We start from the raw sequence: 15,216 nt of genomic DNA on the forward strand, positions 1-15,216 counted from the left end.
TGACAATAAAAATGTAGATAAACCTAAACAGCAACAGCAGCCCACAAAGACAAACATGGATCCATTCTGTAAAATATTGACAGTTGCAGAGGAGTTGCACACACAAACGCTGGGTCATTTGCACTCCCATTCATACCTACAGGCAATTTACAGCTCGGGGGGGGGGGGGGTTGCTCAGAGAGCTCCTACCCTGTGCTGCCAGCCCTTTCTGTTTTCTTAACCTGTCCTTTGTAAACATATGACATAAACAATACTCAGTACTGTACAGGATAAATGAGGGTTAATTGAAAATTAAAATAACTTACAATATTTAAGGTGGAAAAAAATGATATAAATAACTGACTGACGCTGACAAGCTGTCTTTAAATGTGCAATTAAGTTTGCATTTGCATTTTTGCACTCTCTGAATGCGTGGTAATAGTTCAGTCAGGTGGCGGTGTGCAAATTATCCAAACTAATTGGGACATCATGCACAAACTGACTCCATCATCTCTGGCTGTTGTTTTTCTCTCCGCAGCAGGTCAGACTCACACACGGGCGACATGCTGCTACTTGTGTCTCGTGGAGCGCCCACATCGTCGGACACTTTCCACACTTGCCCACACACCACGACTGGATGCGTGTACTGTCTTCTCATCACAGTGTGTGCTTGTGAGTTCATAATAATCTAATAATTGCCTGTAAGCAGTGGAAATAAAGAACAATCTGTTAGATTTCTGGAAATTCTGGACAAGTCGCCATGCAGGACTTTAGACGGTCAATGGCGAACTATTCCAATATCCAAATATTTGCTCACACTAATGATCACCTAATTCTTTCTGTTTGCCTAACGGAGTTGACTTTTACATTTTAAATTAGACTGTCTTGCTTTTTATAAGCTAATGTTGATTGGTTATTGCTTACATTTGGTTGGCAGCATTGATAAGTTTTTTTAATTTCATACCAGTGACAAAGAGATGAGGCTAGGGCAAACGCTATTGCTACCTGTGTGTCACGAGTAACAGCAGGGAAGAGACAAGATAGTGCTCCTCGGGGAACTCGAATGGCATCAGTATAGCTGACTGTGACAAAGAGAGTTGCAGAAGGGGGCCGAGCATGTGTGGTTCAGCAGAATTCTAAAAAACACAATTGCTTAGCATTGCATGCTTTTAATTGGGAATTGATGCCATAAGCAAAATTTCAAATTAAAATCCAAAATTATAAAACAGAAACTGAAAAAAGAGCACTTGTTAATTAAGAGTCCCAAAGGACGGATGCTTGAGCGCTACCTTTCGTCTTTCTGTCCACCTGCCTGACCTAAACTGTTCAAATAGAGTGAAATGACACTTCTTCATACCCGAAACTGGATATTGGGCCATTTTATGTGGCAGGCAATGTATAGGGGAAAAATTGTTTAAATAATTTACCTTCCTGTTATACTGGAAGGAAAAAAAAGCAGCAGATCCCCTAAGGCTCTTTTCATTGGGTACAGACATCCTGACTACCAGCAAAGCTTACATAACACTGCGCTCCACCCGTGATCATAACAACTGTATCTTTCAACCTGTGCAGCACTGCATTTGCCTCACAGTAAAACAGGCTCGACTCCATGGCTAAACGAATGTTTCATCAGCGGGAGAGTGAAACTTTCTCTAATGCACTCTGACATGGCTATATATGAACACCACGCTCCATCTCCTTCTTACAAATAATGCATGTGAACTCGCGAACGTCACAGATTCGCAGTTTATTTGCATTGCCACACCACAATGGCTGTGGAGGCTCTGACAGCGTATAGCAAGTTCAGTTTGTTTATGGGAAAGGGGATTGTTCAACTGAAAAATAACAACCGCAGAGTGTGCTTAATAAAACCAGTGTGCAAACCCACTATTGTAATGCAGCCTGTATGAACAACACATTTCACTTTAATGGTTTTGTCTGCCTTACATGTCTAAAACAGCGATTTTGATCGATAGCAGTATGTTGCATCATACATAAGGTTTCCTCAAAAATCAATCCAAACATTTCTGCCAGCGTGTTTGAGTACAATAATTCAGTCTCATTTAGCACAGAGAAAGATGAGATAGCACACTAGGATAGCTGTTGATTACATGAATTGATTTCCTGTTTGGAGCCCCTAATGACATTATGAATCAAGTACAAGTTACTACAAAGTATTTAACAACTAATGTTGTTTGATGTTTGTCAGTGGTGTGTATTGGCCAGAGGACAAAACACAGGAAGCTGTGATGGATTTGATGCCTGTCTGAAGTGTGGATAAATCTGGAACAGAGTGGGATGAAGATAACAAGGTAAGGCAATAGACTGGCATTGTGCCACTTCATCTTTCATTCTCTGTCTTTTTCCAGTCTTTCTCTGTCTTTACTGTATCATTCTCTTTCACCCCTCTTATCTCGCCATCTATCTTTTTGTCAGCTTTCGCCCTCTTTTACAATGCCAGCACATCTGTTCAGTCCTTTAACACCTCTGCTGTGTGGTGAATGATGTTGCCTTAAACCCCGAAACATCAGAGAAGCCAAAAAGCCGGGCAATAAAATAGAATCTCTCTCTTAAGAGCATTCCAAAGGTTCTTAGCTATTGCCCACAGATAGGTGTTAACATCATTTTTCATTGTGGGAAACATTCCCCTTCCAAGGAGAAGTGTAACTTTGTAAAACACATAAATGATACACCCCCCACAACCCTCCTTCGCTAACTTCACTTGTCTCAGGCACTGACTGATTTACTGTAATTCACTTTATTTTGTTTGTGCTGAGTATAAAACACAGTTCTGGATCGGAGTACAATTGCACTGAAGGTTATTTTCAAGAACAGCAAACTACACTTTTACAATCAGTCTCAATTCAACAGTGTAATAAAAAAGGAAAAATGGCATGGAGGTCGTTTTGCTGATGTGAAAGAGACTCTTAACGGCATAATTTAATCTTGTTTTAGATGCTCTTCTTCTCTCTTTTTTCCCCTTTCTCTGATTAAATGCGATTAGGCTGCACAACACCTTTGCCATTTCTTAATGCAAATCTTCCTTTCAGCCCAATTAGCCTGTCTTCCAGAGCGCGCACTTCTATCTAAGCTGTCACTTGGCGGGGCTTAGCCTTCGCAAACTGTGTTTTTGCTTTAGGGCCCAATAAGGACGTGCCTCTTTCGGCTACTGACTGCCAGACAAGCATGAAGAATTTCCAAATTATGACAAGAAATCTGTGACTGAAGAGTGACAAATGCAGTGAAACTGTCACAGAAAAATATTTGGGTTATCCAAGTTTTAAAAGTTAATGGAGGTGCCATTTAGTAGTCTGTTATCTGAACTGTGAACTATAGCGGCTCCACCAAACTTTTCCAAGGTCCTAAGTATCAAGAAGTATCTCTAAATGACAAAGTTTAAAATTCGATGCATGCTTGCTTAAAATCAGAAGCAAACATTTTATAACTGTCAACAGTATTTGTAGTAACAAACATATACATATATATGTATATATATATATATATATATATATATATATATATATATAAAAATGTGACCCCCATTCACAAAGATACAGTACTGTGTAAAAGTCTTGAGCCACCCCTAATTCCTTCATGGGGAAATGGGAACTAGCAATTGATTTAAATATGTGTATACATACATAGATATACAGTAAATAATACAGTAAACAATCCAAAGGTGCTTTAAAGTCAGTTTTTTGGTATGACCACCTTTATTCTTCCGAACAGCCTGAAATCTCTTAAACTTTCTTGTCATTTCTTGAAGTGGTCTTCAGGAAAAGTTCTCCAGGCTTCTTGAAGGACAATCAAAGCTCTTGTTTAGATGTTGGCTGCCTTTACTTCTGTTATCTCTCAAGATGTTCTCACACTGCTTTACTATTGTGGAGGCCAAACCATGACTGTATTGGCTGAGTGTTTGGGATTGGGAATGCTTGCCACCATGGTTTTGCATGATGGAACAAATCATATTGCATATTGATTGAACCACAAACTTCCAAATTGGATTCATCACTCCAGAAGACATATTGCCACTAATTTTCGGTCGAGTTCTTGTGTAATTTGACCTCAGCTTTTTCTCCCTTCCTTCAGAATGGCTTATTGCCATTTCTGCAAGGGTTCAGTGAACAGTATGGATGGATCAATTGAAAGGCCAGCTGCATCTCTCAGCTCCTGTGTCAGGTCTTGACTGACTTTGTAAACTGAATTTCTTTTGCTATTTCTTAAGGACATGACTTTCAGATAACTGTTCAACCACTGTAAATAGTCGGCCATCCACTTATTCCTTTGTCCTCCACTTGTCCAGTTTCCTCACTGCACACCATGCCGAGTTACACCAAGTTTTCTAAAATAGCTAATAGCTCTTTAGGATTCACCTTGTTGATGCAAAATGCTATTTTATGCCTGTCAAACTGTGTTATCGTTGGCATTTTTCATAGATTGAGCCAAAGAAATGGGAAGAAAAGATGTGTTTTTGTGACAAGCTGTTAGTAACAAAGTGCCTAAAAATACCATTTAAAATTGGTGCTTTGCTAAATGTCTGTTATGTAGTCGCCTTGAGGCGACTTTTGTTGTGATTTGGCGCTATATAAATAAACTTGAATTGAATTATAGACACAAAACTGGTTCATCCCTTGAGGTGCTTTCTTATGCTTAAATATTCATAGGTCAGTTTTTAAGAGGCCTAAAAAACTAACAAAAAAAAAAATTCCTCTGAAAAAGTGAAAGGACTGGACTGAAAAAACAGCTAATGTCCAAACAGAGGCTTTGAAAGACCTTCAGAAGGCCTGAAGAACTTTTGCTCCAGACCACTTAAATATACGAAGATGTCTGGCCTCTTCAAAGCAAAATATGAATAAATGAAAAGTGGCTCAAGGAATGGCATTCACCCCATTTCAACTAAGCTTATTAATACAGACTTCGTGCATTTATTGGGAACTACCTAACTGTGGTTGATAATATTGGTTGAGTTATAATATCTCTAAAGCCTAACAGTGATATTTTGGAACCACTGAGACACGAAAACATCAAGAGCAAATACTTTTAGGATTACTTTTCCTGTTATCTAGCGATAACTTTTGGATTACCCCGACAAAAGGAATCACATTACCCTGCAATACTTTCACATTATATTACAGTGATACATGATACAGTATCATGCACTACAACAGACCACTGCTGACTGTGAGAGACAGAGCACCTTTTACTGTGTAATCATGAATGGTGTACTAGTACTGTGAGGTGACACCAACAGGACTCCTAAACAGATAACCAACACACAGTTTGAGCTCCATATAACTAAATATACATCGGATGCATTTAGTTTTTGATTGAATCAGTTAAAAAGTTTGTGCTGTAAATTCTGGTTTCATGGTGGTGCATTTGCTTAAAGCTGGCATTTCCATCATGACTGCTTTTCCTCACAGTGACCTTGTCAGCGCCTTGTCTGTCTGTCAGCTAGCTCTGCTAAAAAGGCTAAAGCAATCTGGCAGCCTCCCCTGTATAAAAGCGGGGTGGGAGGGGGTTGAAACAAGGGTGGAGGAAGGATGAGAGAGATGTGACCTTTCTACTTCCAGTGAAGTGTTTTTAGCTAAACAGCCTTTCAGAAATGAGCAAAATGACAGGTTGGCAAGTGTTGCACCTCAGAGAGAGACGGAGGGAGAGAGAGTATGCCAGATTTTCCTCAAGATTTATTAGTCTTTTCTCAGATTAGACAGATTTTCAGCTTTCTGTTTAAATTGAAAATGCAAAGTTCATGTTTTTGAAACACCATGTTTCAGAGCGCTTTTATTTAAAGAGTAAAAGGTGTGAAGCAACTTGAAAGCCAAAGACATGAGACCTCCACACTCAATTATTCATTTATCGAAGTCTTTTAAAGTAACATGTGATTTCACTCATTTACAACCCGCTATTATATAGCACCATGTCCTTCTGAGGGAAACACAATGCATACTGATGCTGTCCTAGCTCCCCAAGGTCAACGCCGCAGCGCCCGCGTCTAATGTCACAGCTTTAGTGACGTTAAAGCGGGTATTCAAAATGCACTGAGATCTCCATCTGTGGGTGGTGGAGGGTAATGAGAAAGGCTGAGGAGAGGTCACCTATATGACCAGCACTGGCAGCGATGACTTTACTGAGATGCAGTCGTGAAGACAAAAACACACAATCTTTCTCGCTCTCTCTATCACACACACACACACACACACACACACACACACACACACACAGGGCGGGTGCTCTCTCAACCAGAAAGGAGACTGAGATTGGAAATAAAGACCATCCTCTGTGTCTGAGGACTGTGAATGGGAGCAGTAATGTTTTCAATTTGAGCCCCAAGAGCAATAATGGAGCTCATTCTACACCACCTAGATACTGTAGTACTGTTCGCCTTAAAGCCTTAGGATTCTATCATCCTTCACCCTCTCAATTCCTCTCTTTCTGCCGTCTGTGTGCTGTTCATGAAGGGATTAATTTGTGGAATAGGGACTCTTTGGTAAAAAAAAAAAAAAGAAAAAAGACTGAGAGACAGAATTGTGGAGAGAAGAGAAAGAGGATGAAGAGGTGCGGGGTAGATGAATAGGTCTGTGTTTGACACCGGGCGTTATTTCAAATTCTGGCCTCTCGCATTTGAATGACATCTGCTTGAATCTGTTTCATTCATTCACGCAGTATAAGAATTCAATTTCATGGCATGGAGTCTTGGGGCACGTTTCCTGTATATCTCTACGTGCTAGCGTGCCACGGAGCGAGAGGCATTCTTCCTCTGCTGGAAAAGAAAGGGTAAATTCATTTGTGTCATGAAATGCAATCCAGGTTATTGTCTCTGCCCTGCTTCCAAGTATCCCATGAAAGACTTTTAATCACGCACCGGGGAAATAATGTTGTGAGATCTAACTGCTGAGCCAAAGGCAATTGTGAAATATTCAGATCTGGAATAAAAAAAAGAAAACAAAAACATGATTACCTTTGTTGACTGGAATATATTGATATAATAGGCTTGTGTATCCTTGAAAACTGCTATGTCAGAGCTCACTAAGACGAAATTCATAAAGTGCAGATACGAAACTAAGATGTCATGTAAAGTGGTCTGAGAAAGTAAACTTTTGATAGAAACTATGAAAGCTCCAAGGACAGCAGGAAAGAACAGCTTTAAAGAAAAAAAAAGCCACACTGTGGTCGCAATGTCAAAGCTCTGTGTTTTCTAAGTCTCTACATTTGACAAAAGAGTGCGCGAGTACAGAGACAAGGTAGTTCGTCTGACCTTTAAGAAATGCACAAAAAGGGTGAAAAACCCAGAGACTAAATGGAAGAGAGAGATGTTAAAGAAAAAACAAGATACTATTCTCTCAAATGAATGGATAGCGATATTTTTTAAAAGTGCTGCTACATCTGCATGACTGAATTTCTTGCGCCATCAATCACAAACAGAATCCGAAGTCTTTACCTTGTTTTTTTGTTTGTATTTTTACTTATTGCCCTTTGTGTCAGTTTCTCACCAAACAGTCAACGAGGCACCATCGAGGTTTGTTCTTTTGCGTTTTCACTTCCACCAGAAAACCAAAACTTGTATTGCCAACAGCTAGCTTCTTTTCCTGTAAATGTTTTATGCGCCTGATTTATATGCAAGCAAAAACTGACTGTGCTTTATTCAGAGATTTCGTCAAACTGTCATCATAATTAGACTTTGCATATAAATCTCATTACAAAAGTGCAACAAAAAATTCACTTTATGTTTCTGCCTTCTTCAGATCAAATAGTCTCAAACCTCATAAAAGCTTGTCCTTGAAGTGAGAGGGATGAATCAGCAACCCAGTGCCTTTTAGTTATTAGCCTTAAATAATGCAGCGTAGCCACTTAATACATGTGCTTTAGACTAAAAGGTAGTGATCAAAGAGAAACACTGAGCAGGTCAGATGATGCTAGCGATGAGGAACTGATGTCCTTGTGCATGTTTGTGTTCTAAGATGTGTAGGCGCACTTCACCTCCAATTTTAAAAGCATGCTAATATCGGAAGGATATTTCAATATGAGTTCAAAGGATGGCTGATCTGAAGCGGCTATCTGTCACTGGACTGTGACTGACACATAAGGTGCAGTTTGACTGGACCACAAGGACACAGCCAACATGAAGGACGGCACCTGTGTGGCAGATACACTGTGCAGGTAGGTATCTATAGGTAGATATAATCCCTTTAAACAGGAAGGTTTGGATCACTGGTTGCCGCAGAACCAAAAGGAGCATATAGAGACAAAGCACGACAAACAAGACTAAACACAAACCAAGGGAAAAGATACAAAAGTTAAATAAATGAAATAGTGCTAAATAAATGCATGAAAGTAAAAAGGGGGGAGTTTAGAGATGTGATCAGTGCATCTTGGTAACTCTTCCAACAGCCTGAGCTTATAGAAGCATAACTAAGAGATGGCACAGGAACAAAAGAAAGCCTGATCTTGAAGTTCAGATGCACAAACCCCCATGTCCATCTGACATTTTGGGGTTAAATAAGCATTTTTTAAATCAGGCTTCTAAATTCAGCTTCAGTATTTTCATATTTATTGCACTGAAAAGGTAATTAGTCTCAGGAAGACATTTTTTATTTTCAAAAAGTCAAAAATTAATTGATTTTTAACAAATGCGATTGCCTTTTGCAGCCAAACCCATTATGTCCTAGTGTGCCTTTTTTTGATATGTGTGTGTGTGTGTGTGTGTGTGTGTGTGTGTGTGTGTGTGTGTGTGTGTGTGTAAAACCTCTAAGTCCTCCACTTTGGATAAGACATAGATAAAAGTTACAAAATCACAAAAGATTTAACTGGGGAGACCACAAACAGTGACAGCAGAGTTTAAAAAGAAACACAAAACAAAATGATTAACAGTAACAACCCGACACAACCACATACAATCACACCACATGACAGCATACTTTATTGCTACACAATAACTGAATAAACAAGAAACAGAAGATTATCAAAATAAATGAAAAACATCCAAGAATAAATGACTTTGCGTACTCTCAGCATGTCAACTGAGTTAAGTTCCAAAGTATGGCATGAAACAAAATTATTATAACAGACATGACCTGATTCTCATGTCATTGGTGAATGCTGTTGCTGATAGAGGAAAGTGGCAGGTTTCTGCCTACAGCTCTCATTTTGAAAAAGGCTCAGTGTAGGGTTTCACAGGGTTTTAAGCAAAAGCGTTTGATTATGGCATCCTATGCACCAAGAGCTTTCACTTGATATTGTTGTCTCCTTTTTTCGTGGAGATGGCGTTTAGAGGCTTTTGCATCTGAATTCTTTACAGATATAAACATTTTTTTTTAAATTCCCAGTGAGTTTTCTACAAAATATCTTAGATGTTCCTAGGACTGCACTCAAGCACCACTGGTTACCTACCTGGGAACTGAAAAAGATTGCACCATAGCATGGAAATCCATACTTACCCGAAGCTGACATCTCCGAGGACCAATGCTGAGAGCGATGGCAGACGGTTATGCCTGAAAAGCACGAAGGTGATTTGCAAAAAGGAAAAATTAAAAACAAACCACACACACAGATGCACCTCCAAAGTGTTTAAAAGGGGAGCTGTAATGAAACCTCGTGTTCATTTACGGCTCCTGTCTTTTTCAAGTGGAGGCAAGCTAGGACAGCTTCATCATGCCTGTCCAGGAATAGGGTGTGTGTGTGTGCCAATGCTGTGATGGCCAGCAGGTTTATCTAAGCTGACAGAGATGAATCTCCCAGCAGAGGGCTGGGCCTGTTCAGCTGTCCTGCTGAGGAGAGCCCACACCAGGGCTGACATTAAATTATTTCAGGAGGTAATTAGTCTTCTGTTTTTCACCAAGACACCAAATGGTCTTGATCTCATGCACACATCCGTGTTGTCTGTTTTAGATAGACTCGTACCGATAAAGAGGAAGAAATTAAACAAGCGAAACGAGCGGACGATCAGCTTTTCAGAAAAGAGCGAACTTGGCTTACATTGTACAAATATTGTAGGACAAGTAAGAGCCCTTTTTACATGTAGATAGGATACAGTGAACAGCGAGAAGGTGTTAATTTTAACAAAAATGTCACTGCATATGAAATGCTAACAGGGCCACAGCTATTATACAGAATGAAAGAATCTCATCACCCATCCACTTTTCACTGCAGTTAAATTCTCAGTTTCTAATTTTGTTAATGACACTAAATTAAAGACTGCACTGGCTGACTTGATGGCAACAGACGTTATTAACTTCAGTTATTCAATCAGTAGACCTTGAGAGAGAGGTGCTAAAGATATGATCACAACTCAACCAAGGTGTCAGGCTGTCTTTATCTCTGTTTTTCCTTTGTCGTACGAGTGCTCCGTCCCAAACCGGGGAGGACTTTATTTATACCCTGCATCAAAAGTTAAAATTAACGTTGGCTCCCTATCAAGGAAAATATGATTTGCCTGTCACGTTATCACTATCGTTGCCTTTATGGACTATATTATGCAAAGTCATGCAAATTAGATCGGCAGCCATCAGAGAAAACAACCCTTAATTTTGTCCTTCTGCTTTTCTTGTGTTTAGCGTGTAATGTGGTTATGTGTGCTGCCAGCAAATGAAAAGTCACTTTCATGGCATATTACTTTCTCATGTTGCTTGTTGATCAAGTGGCGCATCTATAACCACTTTTTCATCCTAAAACAAATAGAAAGTGTCCCCCCCCCCTTTATTTTTCCTCTAAATAAACTTTCCGTCCTGTTGGATTCGTCACAAGAAACCGTGACGGCTTTGCAAGAACACCTCTACATGAACCATAAACGGTCTCTTTTTTAAAATCTGTTTGTAAATGAGGCCGCTGAAGTGAACACATCTTTAAAATAAATAGTCCCGTCTCTCCTTCTCATGTCCGCTGATAAAAACTAACAGCGTTACATAGTAGTTTACAGTTACTTAGTTGAGCCTGTGGCTCTGTTCTCTCATTCAGTGGGTCATTTGAGGGGTAAAGAGTAATTTACCATGAAAATCCAATTGGTTTAATCTAATTTGCTTTGATATAATTCACAATAGGCTTACAGCCACAAAACGTTTACCTAGCTGAAACAGTGGAATTGTCCCTGGGGTACAATTATAGTCCAACTACAGGTACTTGGCTCATAGAACATTAAATAACCAGCATCTCCTGCCACTGGATTTACAATGAAATGAAGATCAAAAAAGAAGAGAGAGCACAGATGAATGAAGATTTGTTTCATTTTGCTGAATCCATCCTAGCAAAGGACTAGCCTGTAACCCAGACGCCTGACCGATTCACAAACAAAACTTTTCGTCATGTATTGCGATTATATCGTCTGTTATTTCACCAGTTTTAAATTCAAGATATTACTTAACGACGTGTAGATGCAAAAAAAAACCATTTAAGAGCTGTAATTACTTTTTTTTATAAAAAAAATATATATATGTTCAGAGGAGCACATCAACTTTGTGAAAGCTCTGGACCGAGAGCCAAAATTTTCAATCACCCCTACTGCTCCAATAATTGCAGAGGACACGCTGATTAATCTGTCGCATTCCTGCTGGAGCCAGCAGGAAGACGGCACAAATTCTGATGCTAAAGTGTTTCCACATGACACAGCATATGGAGCTTCGGTAATTCTTGACCAGAGGTGGTGATGCACTGCCGGCAAAGAAGTACATGGGGATAAATTAATAGGAATATAGTATTATCAATAGTTGCGTAGAGACCTGCGGCAACTGTGGAGAATCAGCTCCTCTCATCTCTGTCGTGAACAGTTTGTTCTGTCATAATAAACAGAGCATGACATTCGCTTCATTCAGGGAAGGAGATTCTGAGCTCCCTCCAGAGAAAAACAAAAACCCTCATTGATGTCTATCACCTTGTATCATTATTTAACGCCATAAATATTTCATCAAAAGCAGGCGGTGTGGATCTTTTTGTTTTTCAGCAAGCTCCTGTGTGGGGGGGCCAGTGCAGTGGATCAGATGCTTCCCCTGCATCTCCCTCGCCTTCTTACTTTGTTCCTAAAGTAACCAAAATATCGCCGTCCCTGTGATATACTCATTGCTAATCCTCGCTGTCACTCCCGGTGCCACAGACAAAAAGACAGTGGCACCTCAGCCTATATCACAAAGCTAAATATTACCATCTTGTAAACCTTCCCCTTCACTTTTGCTGGCATCCTCCTGTCATAAATCACTCCTGGCATTCTTCCCCAACCTGCCTTAACTATCTTCTTCACCAGTCTTCTTTTTGCAAAAAAAAAAAAAAAAAAATGCTTTAGAGTCTTTCAGAGTTTTGTAATTACTGGGCAAGAAAAAACCCAGCTATGTCATAAATTACATATTTAACTGACAGCTATATTCGGAACAAGCATGTTGTTCTTTATTTAGCTGATTTGCGATGCCATATTTCAGCTGTGCTACAAAACAGCATCACCTTATGGGTGTGGGTGGAGGGAGAAAAAAAAGAAACCTTATTCTTTCTGGCACAAAAATAAAGTGTTACTTTGGCTCCTCCTCGATAATGCAGTGCTTTGTGACTCCAGGTGGAATTGAACCAGGGCAGGAGACATGCCGGGACCATGTGACCTGCATGTAAAGTCTATCCTCTCTTGCTTCCCGGGAGCGTGTCGTGCAAGGGGTCTGTTCCCCGCGGTTTAAGGGCTGTCCATGTGACACATGATGCCAAGTGGTCACACGTCAAGCTGATTGCACATCGGATGCGTGAAAAACTGCAGGAAGAGTGAGAAAATGGCAAAGGTGTGTCGCGCTCTCCCCTGCAGCCCTGACACCAGCACTTTGGGCTTGTCCTTCTGCTGAACCAAACCATTTCAGACAAATTGGCGGGGGGATATCGATTGTACATTCCGGATGCTTTGGTATCCTGTCGTCAACAGAGTCCAGACAGAGGGATTTAGAGAGGCCTGAGTTTGAAATGTGTTTGCATTGTAACTCGCAGCAAGCCTCCTGCTTTACTATCCTTGACTTATTTTATTTCACAGGTCTGTAAGCCACTTCACAGTTAGACTAACTTCTCTCTGAAGCCATTCAGCGTGGCTGACCTGCACCTGTCGGAGGAACAGTTTTATTTTTTACATTTTTTTCTGTTTTGTCAGCTCACATATATGCACACCCCATGGTTTATCATTTCTCAATGTCATTTTTAATGAATTTTAAACCACATCAAGTCATATCCGTCTCAAATCGTAAACCTCCATAATAGGTTGGAATAGATGTTCATGGTAGTAGGGGTTTGCTTGTTACCATCTCTGTAATTGTAATATATTGGACAATACATCTGAATTATGTGTTCCAACTCCTGCCAAGAAAAAGATGGCTATTTTTGTGTCCTTTTGTGGAGCACAGTATATATTCAGTTATATTCCAAAAAAGCCTAAGAATGTTCCTTTTAACTGCTCTCTTATTCAAATTTGATCACTGATGAATTGCTATATTGACGTATTTATTTAATATAATAGGCTATTTTGAAGGTGAATTCAAAAGCAACTACAGGAGAAGCAAGATTACAATGAATAACAACTCTATTATGTCCCTTGTCTTCTATCTCCCGTTTCCCTTCCTCTCTCTAATCTCATTTCTCAGGGGACCGGAGCAAGGAGGAAGGAAGTTTTCCCGTGGTATCACACAAGAGACTACTCTTCCACAGGAGGAAAAATGAAGCGAATAAATAAAGAGAAAATCGAATTCCTTCAGCCGTTGCAGGAGTGCCAGCCAATGAATCAGCAGAATAAATTCTCTCCAGAGATAAACAAACATGATATTTCAGCCGGGAGCCATAGGACGGAAGGGCCTCTGTCGCTCTCGTAAAGTTCAGAGCGCTTCGGACCGTAAAAGAAGCCGCCTTCTCAATCAGGGAAGCCTCTGGCACGAAGGCCTTTTACAACTAAAGCTGTGTGATGAAAACCCACGGAAAAGCTCACACGCATGCCCTCGACAAGGACTTTAACGCCGCAGATATACGGCCTCATATGGAAAACCATTAAAGTGGGATTCTGAAGCACAAGTGTCTCCCAACACACTGTCAACACACTAAGTGCTTGTAGTCTTGATTTACACATCTGCGAGCTGCACCGTGTCCTGCGTGCTGTAATAATAAAAACATGCAGCTGTATCCTGATAGAAAACATGCCTTCAACTACGAAGCTTTTACTGGCTTGATTTCCAGTTTTCTTTCATTCGTATTTGCAAACACCCAGCGGTGATTTTAGTGTCTACGCTTCGGTGATGGAACCCGCACGTCACTGTGAATAGCGAGACGTTTGTGGTTTTTCTGTTGTCTCGCGGTAATGATAACAAGACAGTGTCAACATTTATGCTGTTGACTTTAAAGGTCAACGTCTTGTGCGTGTTCACTTGGCTTTTTCGCACCTTAGGGCAAAAAAAAAAAAAAAAGAGAGCCACTCATGTGAAGTGAGACTTGAAAAGGAGGCTGGAGGGTGTGTAGAGTGAGCATTTAAGGACTATATATGGGGGGGGGAAACAAACATGTCAGTTTACGTGTATCGCTAATTTAAAAGGGATTATCTCAAAGGGTATTTCTGTTTGGAATGTTCCTCAGCATCTACACTACACTCAACAGCTAGACTGACAATTTTGTGAATTTAGCAAAAGAGAGCTGTATCAGATTTCTTGGCTGTCGATTCGTCTCTGCCTAATTTATTGGATTGTTTCCAAACAGACACCGAAACTCTTGCCTTGACAGGTTAAATGGCTCCCGCAACTTAGAGACACATTACTTTGGCACGGAGAGGGTATGTTGGGAAAGCATGGCAAACCGCAAAGCTGCTCCTTTCGTCAAGGAAACAACACATAATTGGTCTTGGCACTTGAACTGTTAGCACTGTATAACACTTGTATGAGGATGTCAGCTATCTTTGTAGATAAATGGATTCCTGTGGAAATAAAAAGGGCACACAGCACACGTTTTGCTTTCTTTCTGTGTGATTACTATCATGACATTTTTAAGCATGTATTTTAGCAGGAAAAATGGGCATTTAAGCACGTTCTGGGTTATTAAACATATCACTCCCTGGACTGTTGATTGTTTTTTCCTGTGCATTTCCCAACCCACGTTGTCCACCCAACGCCTATGGGGCTATCATACCCAAATTATTGGATGTAGAAAACAATACAGACATAACAATGAATATTCACTGAGCAGAGACGACTTTATCTCAAATACAAGTAATATGGGCCGGCAATTGTGGTTAATATCTGCCACTTAACTCTG

At 40.2% G+C, this 15,216-nt stretch overlaps 1 long non-coding RNA gene across 1 annotated transcript; it reads left to right on the top strand.

The window, feature by feature from the left end:
- Positions 1-519: 519 nt before the first annotated feature.
- LOC120443595 lies at positions 520-14,893 on the top strand. Its single transcript, XR_005615515.1, has 3 exons — positions 520-651; positions 2,189-2,291; positions 13,569-14,893. It is a non-coding gene; the product is annotated as an uncharacterized LOC120443595 (long non-coding RNA).
- Positions 14,894-15,216: the final 323 nt, after the last annotated feature.

Source organism: Oreochromis aureus, linkage group 2 (assembly GCF_013358895.1).
Source record: "Oreochromis aureus strain Israel breed Guangdong linkage group 2, ZZ_aureus, whole genome shotgun sequence".
Taxonomy (NCBI): Eukaryota; Metazoa; Chordata; class Actinopteri; order Cichliformes; family Cichlidae; genus Oreochromis; species Oreochromis aureus.